At 41.0% G+C, this 21,252-nt stretch overlaps 1 long non-coding RNA gene and 1 pseudogene across 1 annotated transcript; one reads left to right on the top strand and one right to left on the bottom strand.

Annotated features, from left to right (window-relative positions):
- Nucleotides 1–632: 632 nt before the first annotated feature.
- On the top strand, nt 633–12,183 carry LOC123459298. Its single transcript, XR_006636200.1, has 4 exons — nt 633–899; nt 3,083–3,277; nt 7,144–7,213; nt 12,137–12,183. It is a non-coding gene; the product is annotated as an uncharacterized LOC123459298 (long non-coding RNA).
- LOC123459296 lies at nt 8,594–10,267 on the bottom strand (annotated as a pseudogene).
- Nucleotides 12,184–21,252: the final 9,069 nt, after the last annotated feature.

Genomic DNA, 21,252 nt, shown 5'->3' with positions numbered 1-21,252 from the left:
GCAAGCGCTTAACCGCTAAGACATCTCTCCAGCCCTGAGCAGTGTTTTTTTTTTTTTCATTCAAAACAAGGATTTAGTAAATGAAAGATGTGTTCACAAGTCAGTGTCTGTCAAAAAGCTGAAATTAACCAAACTGTGCAAATGCTCAACTCAAATCTATGTCACACACTGTACTGTTCCTTGCTGTTGCAATCTAGAAAAATTACCCCACTGAAATTATGATCACACAAACCACCTAATTTGCTCAAAGTTCAGCTTAAAGCAACATTTACTATTTTTTGTAAGATGGAATCTGTGACAAACTCAGAAGGAAAACTTGCTTTGTTTCAACACAGCCTTGTTCAGGAGTTCACGTGACCAGTGGTTTTTAAATGTTAAATACCATGAAGTCACCATCAAAACAACCGCAGCACACAGGTGCCCCTTTAAAAAGCCCGTGTGCAGGGAGGCAAAGGGATGCCGGTTTCTCCAAGTACCTATTAGCACAGTGTCTAGAGAGAGCTCCGCCCTGCGGAAGCCAAACCACTAATCAGCGCGTGGACTTTCCCTGTCGTCATTCGCCTTAGCCTGGGATTCAAAGGCTGGGGGCGGGCTCTCGGGCCTGGGCATGCGCCCTTGCGCCGGCTGCCGCGGGCTGTTTCCGGTGCATCGCTCAGGCCACGCCGTGTCTCTGGCGTCGGGAGCGGCTTGGGCTGTTGCTGCGCGCTGCCAGCATGGGCCGAAGTGCCCACTCTCTCGGTCACGGAGCCCGAGCTGACCCAGTGCGGAGCTTCAATCGCTGGAAGAAGAAGCACAGCCACCGGCAGAGCCAGAAGAAGGAGTTAAGGAGGCAGCGGAAGAAGCCGGAGTGGCAGGTCGAGCGCGAGGTGATCGGCCGGCTCACGCAGAGCTACGAGACGGTGAGGCTGGCCCCGAGTCTGCGGCGGGAACGGGGGGCCGGCCCGCGGCGGGGTGTGTCACCTGGGGTCCGCGCCTCTGCTGCTCTCAGCACTGGTCCAGAAGAAGCGATAGAAATGTAGTGGTGTTTAAATTTACAGGCAGGAAGACTGGTGCTGTAATGGTTACATCACTACGGGCAGTGACCTTGTGTGGTCTGCAGTGGAATCAGCACATGGGCTGGGGGTTCTGATAATATCACCTACGAGGGAATTGGCTTATCAGATCTTTGAGGTTCTCCGAAAAATGGGAAAGTATCATGACTTCTCAGAATGTATGTATTTTTACATGTAAAACTTGGAACTTTAGTATTAGGTATTGACAATTTTTCTTTTTTTTAAATAATAACCCACTAAGGTCCAACCATCATTTGTTTTAGAGTTTTTTGTGTGTAGTGATATTACCTAGTGTGTAGTTTAATCATGTTTCCTTTTAAAAAAAAATTGTTTTTCGGGGTAGGGTAGGGTTTCACTGTAGCCGAGGCCGACCTGGAATTCATTATGTAGTCTCAGGGTGGCCTTGAACTCACCAAGATCCTCTTACTTCTGCCTCACAAGTGCTGGGATTAAAGATGTGCGCCACCGTGTCCGGCTAACTTTACATTTTTAAAAGCTTCTGTACTTTCAAAAAGGTTGTAGTCCTAGTAAGGGTTCCTGTATTATGGCCTTTTATGTATCTATGGTAACTTTGTCTAAAGAAAGATTAACAACACTACATACTATGGAAGTTTTAGCGTTTGTGAGTTTTTATCTTATTTCCTTTTAAATTGTGATTCTGAGCTTTGAGCCAGGGCATCATACATGCTAGCCAAGCTCTACAGCTGCACTGTCTCCAACCCAGCCAGTGTCCTTTTCTGCTTTAGGTTACTGTATTTTTGAAATCGTACATCAACTTGGATTTTTCTTCTTTAGTTCTTGATGAAGCAGATAGAATCTTGGATCTGGCCTTTGCTGATACCATGAATGCTGTTAGTGAAAATCTTCCTAAGAAATAGCACAGTTTACTTTTCTCAGCCACACAAACCAAATTTGTAAAGGACCTTGCACATTTGAGTTTGAAAAACCCCAAATATATCTGGGTTCATGCCAAAGCAAAATACATTTTTTTTCTGTTCAAGGTTTTGAGATTGTGAATTTATATTTCATAGGCAATAAAATGCTTTTTGTAATTAGCTCTGTAAGCATCTTACATATACTGGTTAAATTACTCAAATTCTGAATATATGTTTTAAGTGTGAGAAATCTATCATAGCCGTTCTCATACTGGTCTAGAGAACAAACTCTTTTTTTTTTGTTTAATGTTTGTTTTCTGAGGTATGGTCTCTGCTTTTTTTTGAGGTAGGATTTTGTTCTAGCCTAGAACAACTTGGAATTTATTCTGCGGTCTCAGGTGGACCCCAAATTCACAGTGATCCTCTTTCCTTGGCCTCTGAAGTGCTGGTTTTAAAGGTGTGCACCACCATACCTGGCTTCTTTTTTAAATAAAAATTTAAAAAATATTTTATTTATTTATTTGATTGATAGAGAGAGAGGCAGATAGAGAGAATGGGCATGACAGGGAATTTTGCGACTGCAAACAAACTCCAGGCACATGCGCTACCTTGTGTATCTGGCTTTATATGGGTAATGGGGAATTGAACCTGGGTCCTTTGACTTTGCTGGCAAGTGCTTTTCTCTCTAACCCTGCTATTTCTTTTCTTGACATAGAATTGCTAAAGGTTTTTTTTTTTTTTTTTACTGAATGTATTTTAATCACATAGTGATTTTCTTTCCAAGAGACAGTAGTGAAAGTATGTTAGTGATGAATTTCAAAGGTAGCACAATACAGTGTTTGAAATAAGTGTTTCTCTTGTGTGATGGTTTGATTCAGGTGTCCCCCATAAACTTAGGTGTTGTGAATGCTAGGTCCCTAGCTGATGGATATTTGGGAATTAATGCCTCCTGGAGGGAGTGTATTGTTGGGGGCTGGCTTATGGGTATTATAGCCAGTTTCCCCTTGCCAGTGTTTGGCACACCCTCCTGTTGCTGTGGTCCATCTTATGTTGGCCAGGGGGTGATGTCCACCCTCTGCTTGTGCCATCGTTTCCCCCTGCCATCGTGGCGCTTCCCCTTGAGCCTTTAAGCCAAAATAAATCTCTTTTTCCCAGAAGCTGCTCTTGGTTGGGTGATTTCTACCAGCAATGTGAACTGGACTGCAACATCTTGATTCCACAATCACCCCTGCTACTTTGGAGCAGAACTATATCGTTTGTGAGCTACAGCAGAAAATAATTGTGTTGTATTCCTTCTTGAGAAGCCACTTGAAGAACAAGAGTATTGTCTTTTTCTCTAGCTGCAAACAGGTACTGACATTTATTTGTGTTCTCAAACTATGTTGAACCATCCCCCAGGAGATGAACCTGTAGATATAGAGACAATCTTTTGTCTTTGTTTTAAAGAATTCAATGATGAGACTAAGGTTCATGAGGCCAGAAACATTGTATATATATATATGTATGTACCAAACACACACACACACACAATGCAAAAAAGGGGATTGGTAACTGATTCTAAAACAATTCTGCAAAGCACTTTCAGGCAGAACATCTGAACTTAGCTTTAAAAAATACTAAATATTTTTATAGAATTAGGGTAAACAAATGCTAATTAACAAAGATAAGAAGCATAACAAGAAAAAAGGTACATTCGGTTCATAACTCTGAGAGGGGAATGGAGCAGTCAAATTATAAAAGCCTCAACCTAGAGCTCAGGAGCTTGCTCAGTGGTTAAAGGTGCTTGTTTGCAAAGCCTGCTGGACCCGGATCAATTCCCCAGTATCCTTACACGTAATGCCAGATGCACAAAGTGGTGCACGCATCAGGAGTTTATTTGCAATGGCAAGAAGCCCTGAAGTGCTCCTTTATTTCTCTTCCCTCTCCCATCTCATGAATCAATCAATCAATAAATATTTTGTAAAAGCCTCACCTTGGATATTAATTGTTCTTTCTACTAATATCAATTTTTTTTTCTCAAATCAATTGTTTTGTTTCCAGTATCTTCTACAAATTAACACAGTACTGAAAGAAAAGATATACAATGAAGGTTGAGCATCACACTCTGTTGCTCTTCTGCCTGATCTTGTTTTGGGACAGAGTCTCCTTTTACTGATTCCAGAGCCTGTGATTCCAGAGCTCCTGTGATTCTTGGGTCTCTGGGGTTACAGATACATATGGCCTCATCCAGCTGTTTCATGTGGGATCTGTAGATTTGAACTCAGGCATTCTCAGGCCCATTCCAGGTCCTCATGCTTGCACAGGAAGTACACTTAACTGCTGAACCATCTCTCCAGCTCAGTTTTTTTCTCTCCTGTCCTCTCCTCTCCTCTCTTCTCCTCTCATCTCTTTTCTTTCTCTTCCCTCCCTCCTATACTCCCTCCCCCTTCTGTCTTTATTCATCTGTCTGCACTGTTTTGTTTATATCCTTATTTAGTTAGTAAATACTCAAAAACTACTCTTGTACTAGGACTAAGTCAGAGATATATAAGAAAAATCAGTTTCTTCCCTTAAGGAGAAGAAATCATGGTTGAGTTGTATCCCTTTTTTCCCTGTTTTCTTGATGATACATAGGTATTTAATAGCTAATTTCTACATTTATAGCATTTATAGCACTTTGGTGTGATAAATGTGCTGGTGAGGTTCCCTCGTAACTTGTGGGAGGTAAGTAGTGGTCTTTTTCTATTTTCTATCTTAATTTTCTCATGTCAAGAATGATTTTATTTATTTATATTTATTTGCTAGTGGAGAGAGCAGAAGGAAGAGACAAAATAGATATGCCAAGGCCTCCTAGAGAGTAGGAACTAATTTTTAAAAGTTTTTAAAGTGTATAAAGTACCTATTAAAATACTGTACTTTTCTTCTTGCCACAGTAGATAGCTATCTTTGTTTGTGCTCCTTTGTTAGACCTTTTATTACTGTGGCAGAATGTCTGACATAAACAACTTATGGAGGTTTCATGGTTTCAGAAGTTTCCGTCTATGCTAGTGAGCTGGACCTGCCTGAGCATGGCAGCTCAGGTCATGGTGGCCATGATGCAGATAGAGGGAATGCTTGTGCTAGTGGATTCTCTCTTTCCCCCTTTTATTCTCTCTGGTTCCTGCCCACATTAATCCCTTCCCTTAGTTAACTCTTTTTGCAAAAGCCTTCAGAGATATAACCAGAGGGTGTGCTTCACTAATCTCCTAGGTACTTTCAGCCTAATGTAGTGGACAATCAAGACTGACTTTTAAGGGTGACCAACTCTTGCAGTGTGCTCTAGTCTCTGTACTCCCCTGCACAGTGCATTTGCTACTGTAAGTTCTCATTTGTCTCCTACATTTTCTTTTCTCCCTGCTATTTGTTGGTCTCCCCCACATTAAGAATAAAGAGCAGCCAGGCATGGTGGCGCATGCCTTTCATCCAAGCACTGGGAGGCAGAGATAGGAGGATCACTGTGAGTTGGAGGCCAGCCTTGAGACTACATAGGGAATTCCAGGCCAGCCTGGGATAGAGCAAGACCCTACGTCAAAAGAAACCAAAAACAAACAAAATCAATCAATAAATTAATTTTTAAAAAAGCATAAAGAGAGCACTTCATGTCCCCTTTCTTTTTTACCCACAGTATTGTCTTCTGAGTACTCTGCTCCACTGAGTCAGCCCTTAAAAGGATACAGATTTCCATTCAGTGTTTTTATCAGTCCTTATTGACTTGAATTCCAAAGGCAGTATTTACAGTTAACCATCCCTTCCCTCTTAAACCATTTTAGAATTTTGTGACTCCAGACCCATTAACCTGTCCTTTTCTCACCTTGTGTTCTGGCTGCTCGATCCTTACTACCATTGCTGAGCTTTCCTTTGCTTTAGCATTGTAATTTGGAATGTATCCTACTTCTTTCTCTCTGTGCTTTGCTTGTAGGTAACCTCATGCCTTTCATGGCTGTGAATTCCATCTGTATGCTGTCAGCTGCCAAATCCACATCTCCAGTCCTGACTGTTTTCTCAGCTGTAGACTTGTGCATCCCCTTCAGTAATGTGGATTTTCAGTTGTGCTAGAAGATCTCTTGAATTTAAATAGAAACAATTTTATTTATTTATATTTTTTACTATTTTGTAAGGAGGAAGCAAGAGGGAGAGAAAGAGAGAATGGACATGACACCAGGGCTTCTTTCCCTTGCAAACAAATGCCAGATGTATGTGCCACTTTGTGCCTCTGGCTTTATGTGGGTACTGGGAAGCTTTACAAACAAGTGCCTTTAACCACCACTGTACCATTTCTCTAGTTCATAAATAGAAACAATTTAAGAGTTGCTATTCAAAAATATACTTTCTCTAACTGAATCCTAGTTCTTGTTGTTTCATCCATAGTCAGGTTCTTGATAACTTATGAGCTTTTCACAGCTCATCCCTTCCCATGCTCTTGTGCAGTCTGGATCATGCTTCACTTTTCTTACCCCCTGATTGATCTCCCATTCCCTCCCTCCCTCCCTCCCTCTCTCCCTCTTTTCTTCTTTCTTTCTTTTTTATGGGAGGAAATGGTTTATTTTGGCTTACAGACTCAAGGGGAAGCTCCATGATGGCAGGGAAAACGATGACATGAGCAGAGGGTGGACATCACCCCCTGGCCAACATAAGGTGGACAACAGCAACAGGACAGTATGTCAAACACTGGTGAGGGGAAACTGGCTATTATACCCATAAATCCACACCCAACAATAATGCTTCCAGGAGGTATTAATTCCCAAATCTTCATCAGCTAGGAACCTAGCATTCAGAACACCTAAGTTTATGGAGGACACCTGATTCAAGCCACATTCTGCCCCTAACCCCATAAACTGATAACCATCTATGTTGTAAAATGCAGTGCATTCAGTTCAACTTTTTAAAATCATATTGACATAGGTTTTACTAATCCTAATGATGTCCAAACATCTCCATACTTCAAGAGCCCTCACTTTCTTTTGTTGAGTTTTTTTTAGCTTATAGCCAAACTGATCTTTAAAAACATGGACACTGAATATATGTCATTGCTTTGCTGGAAATCCTCTAATGACTTTCTGTGAAATGGAGTTCAATTCCACTTTTAGAATCTCTAGGGTTTTATTCCACATGTATCTGCCAGTTTAGCTAATCTGGTAAAGAGTAGGAATTAAAGGTGGTGCATCTTGTGGTTAACAGTCAGCTATCTTTTCTTGTAGAATTGGTGAATCTTGGGTCTTCCCAGTAATTTCTGCCATCTGTACAATAAGACGGATTCTCCAAGTAAGGGTGAGTACAGCTTTGACTAAGGGAGATATACATATAATTTTTTTTTTTACTAGATAATTAATTAAGCAAACTTTTATTGAAGCTTACATTGTGGTACAGAAATACATTTCAACTGATTAAAGTCCAACACCAATTAAGAGAGAAATTATGGCACCAAAATTTTCCCTCCTCTATCACATTTAGATTACTATTTGATCTACATTTCTCATTTTTTTAGGCTTTGTTCCACATAAATTTGTGTGAGTTTTCAACATCAGAATTCTTAATTCTATTGGGGGGAGGGGAGAAAAAGAAATCAAACCTCAGGCCAACAAATGTCATCAAGTCTACTGGGACACTGTTCAAGAACAAAATCCATCTTAAGCATTGTTCCTTGCAACAGGGCAAGTGAAAAGGTTAAGCGCTGGGCTCACCACAGAGGCAAACTGATAAAGCTGACAGAGAGCTCCTCAGTGAAACAGTCCATCAACAGCATGCGTAACACCGAAGTCAGAACCCTTCCAACCACTTGATTTCAAACCAAGTAGGTTCTATGTGTAGAAACACTAAAAAAAGGTGTTTCATTTATAAATACGGAAGGAACAAAACATCACTGCATCAATCCAGAAATTGTCAGGAAAAAATTGTGAGGACAACAGATACAAAATTTAGTCAACTTTGCTCTTATCTCAGTTGCTTAAATCCCACAGTATTTCTAATTAGCTAAAAGATGGTAACTCTAGAAAGCTGGCATTTCTAGTCTGCTCCCATTGTGTATTTTCAGAAGACTGTTATTCATTCCTGCACTCTGCTGTATGGCTCTCAGGGCAACAGTTCTCATTTTGGGCAGTCATTCATTTGATCATGTGAACGAAGACCAAAAGGAACAGGTAAAGCCAGACAGTCCACATGCGTCACATATCATACAACTTGAAGTCCGATGGAAAAGCCATAGATTCAGCTTTAAATCCAAGTTCATAGGACACCATTAGTGGAAACTGGTGACAATGGCTGCTGGAAGTAAGTGAAGCTGAATGATCTACATCCAGGACACCACTTCGCTAAATCTCCCTGCTTAAGACTTCTTGGTAAGAATCCCCTCAGATCACTTAACAAGTTAGTAAAGGTAGTACACTACCGCATTAGAAGCTAACTACTAAAGAGCATCCCTTAACAGATGGTTTCCACAGGGCTCGGCTATATCTTGATCTACCAACTGTCTACAGGTCCTCCCACTAATCATCCAGGAGACCTTTAATTTCATTTTTGAGACATTATTGTCATATTCCAGAAGAGCTCAAAAGGCCACGTTCCCATGGCCTTAAAGGAAAATTAAGCCCAGGGACCATTTCCCCCACTCCCCCATCTGGGGTGTAAGATTAATATACAAACCCACAGTGGCACAGTGTATTGCTTTAATTGGGGGGTGGAGTGGGAGGCAAGACACCACGGTGAGGGGAGAAAGCAAAGGACTTCAAATGTAGGAACAATCATTCAAATAGTTATACACAAATGAACTGGAATCATTTTCTTAAGGACTCAACTTGTGGAAGAAAAACTTTAATTGCCGTTGCAAAAAACACCTGTATGAAGTAGAAACTGGTTTTTTAAATAACATTAGTAGAGAATATATTCTAGAAAGTGGAGGTAACTGGATGTAAAATTCTGGCAGCAATTTAACAGAACAGTCCCAGATGGTCAGCTGAGGCCAACATCTAATGAGGACGAAAGCCTTGTCTGTGGGGAATTTTGGATGATACCTGCAGAAATATTATACTGTGCATAAACCAAATTGAATTGTTTCCACATGAGTTGTAAAGTTTCACATAGTAAAAGTTTTTTTCTACATGCACTTCAATTTCACAGCAAGAGTGGCATAGAATACCTAAACACAGAAGACAGCATTCATGCAAGATATCTAACTCCTTGATACAATAATGCATACACTTCAAAATGATTACACTATCATTACACCTAGGGCTTTCTGCAACTACAAGGTGGTGGTCATGGACAGCATAGCCCCCAGTATCAACATCTAGGAAGCAGCCACCACCTTCTATGTGTCTTCTCTTTTTGCGCTTTTTCTTCATCTTTCTTAATCAACTCTGCTGTTGCTGCTGCTTAGCAAAACTGGTAAAAACAAAATTGTAATCATTGAACATGGCGCTCTGGCAATCAAGACGTTTAAAACCTTCAATCTTTTGGGGTGAAGAAAGCACTGTGCGACATTTAGAACTCTGATTAACAAACAAGGTGGTCACAAACTTTCCTGGCTTGAAGACGTCCACAACTTTCCTGATCAGGTCATCATAGGAGGTCTGACTTAAGTTTGTTTCAAAGCTGACATAAGAAAATTCTGGTTCTGGAGTGATGTGAATTGTCCAATAAGTTCCATCCGATTTCATTCCATTCATCGAATACCCACAAGGATTGAACAGTGTGGCATCAATGACAGAACCTGGTATCAGGTCACGAAATCCACTCTCACGAGTGACATCCTTTGCAGTAACACCGTCTTTCATGTAGAACTGGTCCATAACTGCTGGGTCAAGCTCACTCATCAGAATTTCCAGGGTTTGATCTGGCTGACTGATTACCCGACTCTCTGGGAAATCCAAAGTACACAAGTACCAACAGTGAGAATTCATACGTCCCATACAATATGCTGCTCCATTGGGAAAATTGCATTCAGAAACTCTATTTCTTCTTGGAAATTCTGGTGTGGGTATCCTTGGTGAGAAGGCTTCATGAAATTCTTATGAGAATAAAAGAAGCTTTGAATTGAGTCAAACCCACTGTAATCCCTAGCAAGCTTCAACAGGGGAACCAGTGCTTTCAGCAAGAGGGTGGTACCACATGTCTTCAAAATGAAACGTCTCTTGGAGACAAACATGCTACTCTCACTGAGTACATAAGCTTCCTGCTTGTCAGTTTTTGTCACACTTATGATTGAGCATTGCACATCCTTCAAAAGGACGTCCCATTCAGACCTCGGGATGGTGCGAAGATCCCCAGATCCCTGGTTAGCGTCCGACTGCTGCCTGGAGAACCAAACCTCCAGCAGCTTCTATCACCGTGAGACTAGCGAAAAACCAACAACCACAGAAAATCAACTAAAATTAAATCTCTTCTCCTGCCGCTGCGGATTGTTCCAGCTGTGTTACTGAAGTTCAGGTTCCTTTTGTTTTTGTTTGTTTGTTTGTTTGTTTTTTTTGCTATAATTTTATATTAACTTTTTTTTAGAAAAAAAAGGATTAATAAAAATTTTCCCGGCTATTTTCGTGAGTGAAAGTTGAACGTGAGTCTGTTGGAAATAAAGAGGCAGATAGAATTCAGTCTCTGGTAGTCCGCTGCTTTCCCCGTTAGAGAGAGAGTTGAGCGAGCGCTAGCTAATGTCGCCGGCCATACTGTGTAAGCCTACATATAATTTTGAGAGACGTTTTGATGAGGATTCCCACTCATCTTGTCCAGAGAGTAATGCGGGCTTCTCTGTGGGGGTTGTGAGTTTACTACCTGTGTGTGTCTGACTTGGTTCCTGCACTAGTACGAGCTCATGTTCAATTGTAGGACAGTTGGTTGCCTACATGGGGTATGGCCACTATTAAGTATGTGTTTCTTGGCCATTTGGTGGTTGTATATTTTGTGGGGTCTCTTGCTTGTCCATGCTGTTGGTGACCATTGTCACAGCTCCCACAGCACTTTACAGCACCATGAGGGTTTGTCAGGAGACTGCTGGCTTTCCCCTCATATTCCTCGTGGTCTGTCATGTCCTGAGATGGCAGCCTGTGGTGTTTTCAGCAGTTGAGTCATCTTTTAAGTTTGTTGGGTAACCACGTGCTTTAATGGGCCTACCTTTTTAGGGGACCTTGTGGATCTCCCTGGCCAAATGCTCATGGGGGTGGAGAAGGGTAACCCAATTACATTCCTGGGATTCCCAAGCTAGAGCCTGCAGTTTGGGGTTTAAAACTTCCTCCACCTTCTACTGGGTGTATCTGTCAGATCCATCCACCCACATTCATTGGAGGTTATATCTTTAGTACTGATAACCTGGAGGATGGTTCCTAATGTACTGACCACATTAGTCTAGTTTTGTGTAGTTCCCTTACTCTCCCTCCCATCTTCCAGCTTACCCACTCTTCCAGCCCCCAAATTCTTTCCCTCTATTAGTTTGTTTATTATCTCCTTCTCCCTTCCTGTTTTCACTTTTTCCTGGTCTTTGTCTAGTTGTACCTCCATATTCCTAATACTTACTGCTTTTTACCCTCTTCCTCAGCTGGCCCATTTTAGAAGCAACATATGATAGACAACATGCAGTGTTTGACTTTTATAGACTATGTGTGAACCTTGCTTAGCATATTTTTCAAGTCCATCCATTTTCCTGTTAATTTCATCATTTCATTTTTTCCTTACTGCTGAGTAGAATTACACTGTGTATAATAATGCATCTTCAGTATTCATCCATCTTATCGATGGCATCGGGATTGATTCCAGTTCCTAGTTATTATGAATGGAGCAGTTATAACCATGCTTGAGCAAGTATCTTTGAGGTAAAGAGTGGTTTCTTTAGAGTAAATGTCCAAGAGTGGAATAGCTGAGTCAGATGGTAGAACTATTTTCATGTTTTTCAGGAGTCTTCATACTGCATTCCATAGTGGTTGTGTAAGTTTGCACTCCCACCAGCAGTGAATAAGGGCTCCTCTTTCTGCACATCCTTGCCAACATTTGTTGTCATTTGATGTTTTGATGATTGCCATCCTGAGTGGAATAAGATGGGATCTCATAGTTGTTTTAATGTAGCCCTGATGACTAGCATGTTGCACATTTCTAAGTGAGCAGTGGCCATTTGTATTCCTTCCTGTGAAAATTCTGTCTTCAATTCTTTGGCCAATGTTTGAGTCATTGTTTATTTATTTATTTTTTTAAATTTACTTATTTCTTTATTAGAGAGAATGAACCATTGCAAACAAACTCCAGACGCATGTGTCACCTTGTTCCTCTGTCTTTATGTGGTTGCTGGGGAATTGAACCTGGGACCTTTGGCTCTGCAGGCAAGTGCTTTAACTGCTAAGCTATCTCTCCAGCCCTGTTTGATTTTTGTTGTTGTTTTTTGTTGCCATTTATCTTTTGAGGTAGGGTCACACTCGAGCCCAGAATGACCTGGGATTCACTCTGTATCCTCAGGCTGGTCTTAAACTCATAAACAGCCTCCTACTTCTGCCTTCAGAGTGCTGGGATTAAAGCCATGTGCCAGCATACCCAGCTTGATTTTTTTTTAATTGCCTAATTTTTGAGTTCTTTGTAGATATTAGGCCTCTGTTAGAGATATAGCTGGCCAAGATATTCTCCCATTCTGTGAGGTTGTTGGCTCTGTTTATTATATGTCTGTCTGTACAAAAACTTTTTAGGGCTGGGCTTGGTACTGGTGCATGCCTCCCAGCACTTGGGAGGCAGATGTAGGTGGATTTCCTTGAGTTCAAGTCTACCCTGAGACTACACAGTGAACTCTAGGTCAGCCTGGGCTAGAATGAGAGATCCTACCTTGAAGAAGCAAAAAAAAAAAAATTGTGTGTGTGTGTGTGTGTGTGTGTATAAAATAACAACAGAAAAAGCTTTTCATTTTTATGAAATTCCACTAGTTGAATGATTGTTTAATTTTCTGAACTATGGGGTCTTACTTAAGAAGTCTTTCCCCATTCCTTCTATTTTCTCCAGTCATTTTAGGGTTTCAGGTCTTACATTAAGGTATTTAACTCACTTGAAGTTGATTTTTGTACAGGGCGAGGGAAGTGGATCTAGATTCATTTTTCTACATATGGTTGTCCTATTTCCCCAGCATCATTTGTTGACAGTGCTGTCTCTTCTAGTGTGCATTGTTGGCTCCTTTGCCACTGCATGTGAACTCCAGATGCATGTGTCACCTTGTGCATCTAGCTTTCATTGTTTCTAAGGAATCAAACCTGGGTCCTTTGGCTTTGTAGACAAGCACATTAGCCACTAAAGCATCCTACCAGCCTTTAAAAATTTTTTTTATAAAAATTATGATTTATGTAAAAGATTTTCTAATGTAGAAATTGATTACTGGAAGGTTCAAAAGAAAGTCCTTGAAACAATTAGTGATGTGTGTGTGTGTGTGTGTGTGTATGTGTGTGGTTTTTTGAGATAGAGTCTTAATCTAGCCCATGCTGACCTGGAGTTCACTATGTAGTCTCAGGGGGCCTCAAACTCCTGGCACGCCTCATACTTCTGCTTCCTAAGTGCCCAGATTAAACGCATGTGCCATCATGTCCAGCTTCTTCTTTTCTTTTATTTCTCAATTTTTATTAACATTTTCCATGATTATAAAAAATATCCCATGATAATACCTCCCCCCCCCCACTTTCCCCTTTGAAATTCCATTCTCCATCATATCCCCTCCCCATCTCAATCAGTCTCTCTTTTATTTTGATGTCATGATCTTTTCCTTCTCTTATGATGGTCTTGTGTAGGTAGTGCCAGGCACTATGAGATCTTGGATATCCAGGCCATTTTATGTCTGGAGGGAGCACGTTGTAAGGAGTCCTACCCTTCCTTTGGCTCTTACATTCTTTCTGTCACCTCTTCCGCATTAGACCCTGAGCCTTGGAAGGTGTGATCGAGATGTTACTCAGTACTCCAGTCACTTCTTTCCAGCACTGTGATTGATACCTTCTGAGTCATTCCAAGGTTACTGCCATCTAAAAAGAGAAGATTCTCTACCCAAAGTGAGAGTAGTGTTAATATAAGGGTACAAATATTAAGAGAACTGCTTACTGGGCAGTTTGATAAGCATAGTATATACATTGTTCCAGACATCAGCAGATGTTACACCCCTAGGACTCATGACTACCCCTGTTTTAAGTTTTCAGTATCAGGAATGTGTTGCCCTCCCCCATGGAGCGGGCCTCCAATCCAATTGGAGGGCTGTTGGTTTCCACCATGACAGACGTGCCACTATTGCACCCGTTGGCTCATTTGGCCTGTCTGGCCAATTATAAAGCTTGCAGTGTCTGCTGTTGAGTATCTTCACTGGTGGTATCTCTTTCTCCCACTGAACTACATGTAGAATGGCTTCTTCCAGCTTTCTGTCAGCTGGTCTACATGGAGGAGTTTATCAGCTCAGTTCCAGCAGGATTTCTCAGTGGCCTTGCAGCCCAAATACGTGGAGTCTTCAGCAATAGGGTCTTACCATTGATTCCTGGTGGGAAACCAAGGGCCTCGGCAATGGCCTATAATGTTTTGGGGGCATCAGAGACCTCCCTGGCCAACAACTCACTGGAGGTATCCTATCCCTGGCACTGAAAAATTTTCTAACAATGATCTATGGCTCCTGAGTGTTCCATTGTCCAGAACCAGAGGATTCCTTCCATATGATTTATTTGCATCCTCTTATATTTTGATTAGCCTTCCCTCCACCTTTCCTTTACTCAGTCTCTTCCCCGATCTCACTTTGGGCCTTTTCACCCCCGTTAATCTATTCTTCTACTTACATATATATAATACCAACCTCTTCCCTTCCTTTCTCTTCCCTTTATATCTCCTTTTTAACTTACTGGCCTCTGCTGCTGAGCTTTTTCCTTCTCACACAGAAGCCCAATCAGTAGCTAGGATCCGCATATGAGGGAGAACATGCAGTGCTTGGCTCTCTGGGGCTGGTTTACCTCACTTAGTATAATCCTTTCCAGATCCATCTATTTTCCTGCAAATTTCATAACTTCATTTTTCTTTACCACTGAATAGAACTCCATTGTATAAAAATGTGCCACATCTTCATTATCCACTCATCAGTTGAGGGGCATCTAGACTGGTTCCATTTCTCAGCTATTATGAATTGAGTGACAATAAACATGGTTGAGCATGTACTTCTAAAGAAATGGGATGAGTCCTTCAGATATATGCATATATATTTAGGATTGTAATGTCCTCCTGTTGGAAGGTGCCTTTAATCAATATATAGTGACCTTCCTTATGTTTCTTAAGTAATGTTGGTCTGAAGTCTACCTTGTCGGATATTAGGATAGCAACCCCAGCTTGTTTTCTGGGTCCATTTGCTTGAAACACCATTTTCCAACCTTTCACCCTAAGATAGTATCCATCCTTTGTAGAAAGGTGGGTTTCTTGGAGACAACAAATTGAAGGATCCTGCTTTTTAAGCCAGTCTGCGAACCTATGGTTGGGGCATTGAGGCCGTTGATATTGAGAGATAATATTGAAAGGTGTATATTCAATTTTGCCATTTTTTTGTAGTTCCGGTTTTACCTTTGCTCTCTTGTGTTAACTAGTATTTGAGTATTCTTTGTTTTTTCCCGATTTCTTATATGTGTGCTTTTCTTTTTCTTCAACATGGAGGATTCTTTCAAGTACTATCTATAGGGCTGGTTTTGTCTTCAAATACTCCTTTAGCCTGCTTTTGTCATGGAATGTCCTTACTACTCCGTCTATTTGGATGGATAGTTTTGCAGGATAAAGTAACCTTGGTTGACAGTCGTTATCTTTCAGCACTTGGAATACATCACTCCATGCCCTTCTGGCTTTTAAAGTTTGTGTCGAATAATCTGCTGTAATCCTGATGGGCTTGCCTTTGTAGGTAACTTGATTTTTCTCTCTGACTGCTTTCAATATTTTTTCTTTGGTTTGTGTGTTTGGTAGTTTGATTATAATATGGCGAGGAGAGGTTCTTTCCAGGTTTTGTCTGGCTGGGGTTCTAAAGGATACCTGTATTTGCATTGGCACCTCTTTCCCAATTTGGGGGAAGTTTTCTTCTATGATTTCATTGAAGACGCCTGCTATACCTTTGCAGTGAAATTCTTCTCCTTCTACTATGCCCTGAATTCTTATGTTTGATCTTTTCATAGTGTCCTGAATATCTTGAAATTCCCTGTCATACTTTTCTATTTGTTTGTCTTTCTCTTTGTTGGACTGTATTAGATCTGCCACCTGGTCTTCTAGCTTAGATATTCTGTCCTTGCCTTCATCCATTCTACTGGTGAGATTTTATGTCTAGTATTGACCTCTTTATTTCATTAAATTGGTGTCCTGTGTTTTCTTTGATTCCTTTGATTTCCTCTTTCATTCCTTTAATTTCTTCTTTGACTTCTTTGAACATATTTATAATCATTCTTTTGAAATCTTTTTCAGGCATTTCCTCTAACTCGTTCTCAGTGGATGTCATTTCTGATGTATTAATACTTTTTGGTGGATTCATATTGTCTTGATTTTGGGAGTTTCTTGTGTAATAATGTATGTATTTGTGCGTCCTGGGTTACTTAATGATTGGATTTTCTAATTAGCTGGGTATTATTAGATGTATCAGACAATCTAATGTTATATAACTTCAGGGTAGGAGCTTAAGGTGTTAGGTGTGGTGGTCCAGACTCTCAGAGTATTTATCCAAGAGTTGCTATTATGACAATCAGATTCTCTAACTGTCCCTTAAGGTGTGTGGTGCCTCACCCACACCCTTAATCCTGAAAACAAGGAGGTTAAGATTTCTGATCTGTTGAGGGTTCCAAGTCAGCTTGTGAGCAGGTGAGACCCTTCCCTGGTGTAATCTGCTCCTGCTTGGGTCCTGCTGTTGGTTCAAGTTGATGTGGCTGGGTCCTGGGACCACTGCTCTAGTTCTCTGGAGCTGGGCACTGGCGGTGGGGGAGGGGAGGCTGCTGATGCTGCTCTGGTTCTCTCACTGTTCCACGCATTCTTCTACCTTGTGATCTGCTCCTCCGTTGTTCACTGCCACTCTCCCTTCGCGTTTCTTGAGTTTGCGGAGAGCTCCGGTGTGAGTGGAAGCTCCCCTCACCTGGCTTTTCCTGTGGCTCAAGCCAAGCCTGGCAGCTTTCTGGTGCGTGACCACCACTGCTGCGGTCAGTGGACCTGCTGGAGCTGCTTCTGCTGGCCTATGTGGGCTCTGGATCTCTCCTACTTCTCCACTGCCATTTCAATTTCCTATACACCTCACTTTTTAGTAAAAGTGTATTTTGCTGAGGTTTTTCTTTTCTTTTTCTTTCTTTTTGGCTTTTTCCCCCGTAGGCTGCTTTGGTGTGGTACCTACACCACCATCTTAACCGGAACCCCCTCTTCTTTTCTTTTTGAGATAAAGCCTGTTTCTTGGCCAGGTTGGCCAGGTAGTCCCAGACTGGCCATGAACACACACATTGATCCTCCTACCTCTGCCTCCTGAGTGCTGGGATCAAAGGCATGCATCAGTATAACAGGCTTACCTGTTGTTATTATTTTTTTTAAAAGAAGATTCATAAGAGCCTCACTGGTCTTTAGTATGGTTCATTTTGGGGATTATTGTTCACAGTGATACCTTCTCAGAAGGTATTAGTGGTGGCTGGTGCTTTTTCCCCATGGTTTTAATTCCCTTAAATAAACATATAGTTTGTATAAATAGATACATGTACCTCTATACATTCACAAGGTATGATGGCTAGGTATGGCATCTTGCAGATATATTAGGACAGGATTATCTACAGGCCTTTGCCAAGTGCCATGCATATGAATGTGGACAAGGAAGACTAGTATTTTAAAACTTCCGTACATAAAGATGAATAGATATTTTATTTATGAAAAAAGGTTCAAGGAGGAAAAATTTCAGGGTTTGATTGGTTCTGAAATAGCTAGAAAAACAATATAGCTGAATATAGTGTAGTGAGCTTTAACATGGGTTTGGATGGTTATGGGGAGGAAGACTGAGAACAGCATTGCAGTGCTGTGTCTGAAAAGAGCAGACTCATTTTCCAGAGTCCCTTAATGTCATTTCTGACATGGTAATTAAATTTTACAGTAGAAGCCTGACCCTTTACAACCAACACATTCTAAATTTTAGATGTAGAGTCAGTGAAAAGGTTAGCATATACAATGCTCATGTTTCCTCTGCCAGTTTAAAGTTACCATTAATGGGCTTAAGAGAGAATGATAAAGTTTTATGGGCTATAAGACTGAATAATTGAGTTGAACAAAGGCTAAATTAAAATCTGAAACTAATTTAAGTCTTGTATTAGGCTGTAATTAAATCCAATTTTCCAGATAGTGTTTGCTTTTGAAATTGAATTCTAATAAATATAGAAAAATGGCGTAGATGGCCATCTACAGATGAAGAGATAATAAATATGTGGTATATCTACACAATGGAATTCTATTCAGTGGTGAAGAAAAATGAAATTTACAGGGAAGTGGGTGGATCTGGAAAGGATTATACTAAGTGAAGTAACCCAGGCCCAGAAAGCCAAACGTCACATGTTCTCTCTTCTATGTGGATCCTAGCTACAAATGTATAGATTTGTGTGTGATCTGGAAACAAAATCAGTAGCAGAGGCCCATAAACTAGAAAAGGCTCTAAGAGAGGGAGGAGAAGGAAGGTCTTAAGAGGATGGTATTGTATATATGTAAGTAGAAGAACAGATTACAGGGAGGAGAAAGGCCTAAGTGAGGTCAGGGGAAGAGATTGCATAGAAGAAGGGGGGGAGAGGATCAATCAAAATTCAAGATATTCTTAATTAAGACATATGAAAATTTAATTTCTTAAATATTGGCACATCCAGAAGCCATAGATTGTTACTAGAAAATTTTCAGTGCCAGGGATGGGATACCTTCCAGTGAGTCATTGGCCAGGGCGGTCCTTGTTGCCTCCAAAACATTACAGGCTATTGCCAAGGCTCTTGGTTCCCTGTGTGAGAGAGATGGTAACACCCATTGCTGAAGACTTCACATGCCTGAGAGGCAAAGTCACTGAGAAATCAAGTTGGTGCCTTCATTCAGTTTTTCCTAGATTGAAACTGGAGCTTTCTAACATGATCTTCTGCCTTATTGATACATTGTATTTGAAAGCTTACTAAAAGGTCAAAGGAAATTCTTCATTTTGTAACTTGAATCATTGAGGACCTAGGTAGAATATAACTAGTAGAGCTATAGAGGTACACAAGAGGCTAGTATTTCTTGGGATTCTGCCATTTCCATCATGCTTCCTCTGCTCTCATTTTTTTTTATTATTATTATTTCTGCTGTCTACTCAGTGCAGCACGCAGGCTGATCTTTTTAACAGAGGTCAAATCAAGTCATTTCCTTGATTTCCCAGCTCAGTCATTGTGACAGTGACCTCCAGGTGTGTAATGTCTCCATACTCCATTGTTTCCCCTTGTTCCAAATCTTACCGTCTCTTAGACATGCTAGCCATTCTCTTGTGGTAGAGCTTGTATATCAACTATTTCTGATGCAGTGCTTTTCCTTCAAGTGTGAACATGTTCATCTTTGTCATCTTCCCTGGTCATTCTCTGCACTCTGCTCTTTTCCATTTTTCTATACCACTTACAGATATTCTAGAACATTCCTTTTTTCTACTTATTTCCTTTTCTCGTGACTATATTGTAAGTTCTGTAAAGGCAGTAATGTTGGCCCTTATTGACACAGTAAATGGCCTGGCATATGGTAGGTATTTGAGACAAATCAGATTCTTGAATCAGATTTTATTCATTATTTTGTGTGGTGCTCTGTAATGTATTCTTCCTGGCTTAGTGGCTTACAGCACAGACATCTCAGTTTCTGTAGGGCAGTAACCCAGCTGTTGCTTAGTTGGGTCCTCCAGCTTTCAGTGCACCACATTGCTACCAAGATATAATGCTATTTTAAGGCTCAAATGGAGGAGATCTACTTCTAATTGCATTCATGTGGCTGTTTGCCAGTACATTTCTTGCATAGGCATTGATCAGAGTTACATCTTAAGTGTTTATTATGTGGCTGCCTTCTTTCTTTTCAAGGTGGGGTCTCCTTCTAGCCCAGGCAGGCTGACCTGGAATTCACTGTGTAGTCTCGGTGGCCTTGAACTCATGGCTATCCTCCTACCCCCTACCTGTCAAGTGCTGGGATTAAAGGCATGAGCCACCATGCCCAGCTCATGTGGCCTTTGTTTAATGCATCTGACTTCATAGCCAATTAATCTTGTCACAGAGAACCCATGAAGAGGGCCAGGGAGAGGAATCTGGGAACAGCGTTGGCTTTTATAACTTAGTCTGGGAAGTCACACTCGTCTTCTATATAGTGTCCTAGAGTTTACACTTGTCAACTTTAGTCTTTTTGTGGCACAAATATGAAGAAGAGATTAGAAGCTACCTAGTAGTACTCAGTGTCAAAGTTTAATAGAACGCCAAAGTATAGGTAAGATAGGAAAATGTGTGGGACTTACTAATTTTCATTTGATGGTGCTCTGGCCCAGATCAACACAGGAGACTCTAAGTAGGTGACATACCAATTAAACAATTGAGCATTTGTGTGCTTGGTCAAATGTGACCAGAGAAATGCACTGCCGGAGATGGCAAACATGCCATTTCAGGATCACGAGGAATCGAGCGCTGAAGTGCTGCTTGACACAGTTCCAGCCCAGCTGTCTCTTCCTTGAAGTCCAGTGGGGCTCCTCTATAGAAAAATCTTTGGCTCTCAACGCTACAGAAATATGTGGTTTCTGTATAATGTTTGTCTTTCTCTGTCTTTCACTTGGTGTCCCAATCTCTAAGTTTACTTTTCCAGTAAAAATTGGTGTTGGTGAAGTGTTGGTCAGTGTATCTGAAAGAGGCTCTGGCATAGAATTGGAAAAACAAGAAAATGGGTCAGAGATAATTGTTTTCCTTAAAGGCCTTAAAGAAAGTCAGGCATGGAGTACAGTACACTTAGGAGGAAACAATGAACCTCCTGGAATAATGTAAAAATTGTTCTATGACTAATTTTTCTAAATGGTGGCAGTTGCAATTGACTCTTTACCAGGAATCCTTACAGAAAAACAACCGAAGTCAGAAATAGTTCAATTGGGGGGGGGGGGGACCAAAGTCTTAAGTATTGGAGGGACATGAAAAGGAAAATTCAAAATAAATAATTAAAGGATAAATGGATCTACTGGATCAGTGATTAATGATGGGAAGCCCCATTTGTGGTTGTTTTGCCTCTCACCTTTTATAGAGTAATTGAAAGCAGAAGTCCAGGAAATCACAAGTGCTTGACTGCACATACATGGGGAAAATGTGAAAACAGTTAATCATTACAGGGGCCTGACGACG

Source organism: Jaculus jaculus, chromosome 3, assembly GCF_020740685.1.
Source record: "Jaculus jaculus isolate mJacJac1 chromosome 3, mJacJac1.mat.Y.cur, whole genome shotgun sequence".
Taxonomy (NCBI): Eukaryota; Metazoa; Chordata; class Mammalia; order Rodentia; family Dipodidae; genus Jaculus; species Jaculus jaculus.
This window is presented reverse-complemented; position numbering and strand designations above follow the sequence as displayed.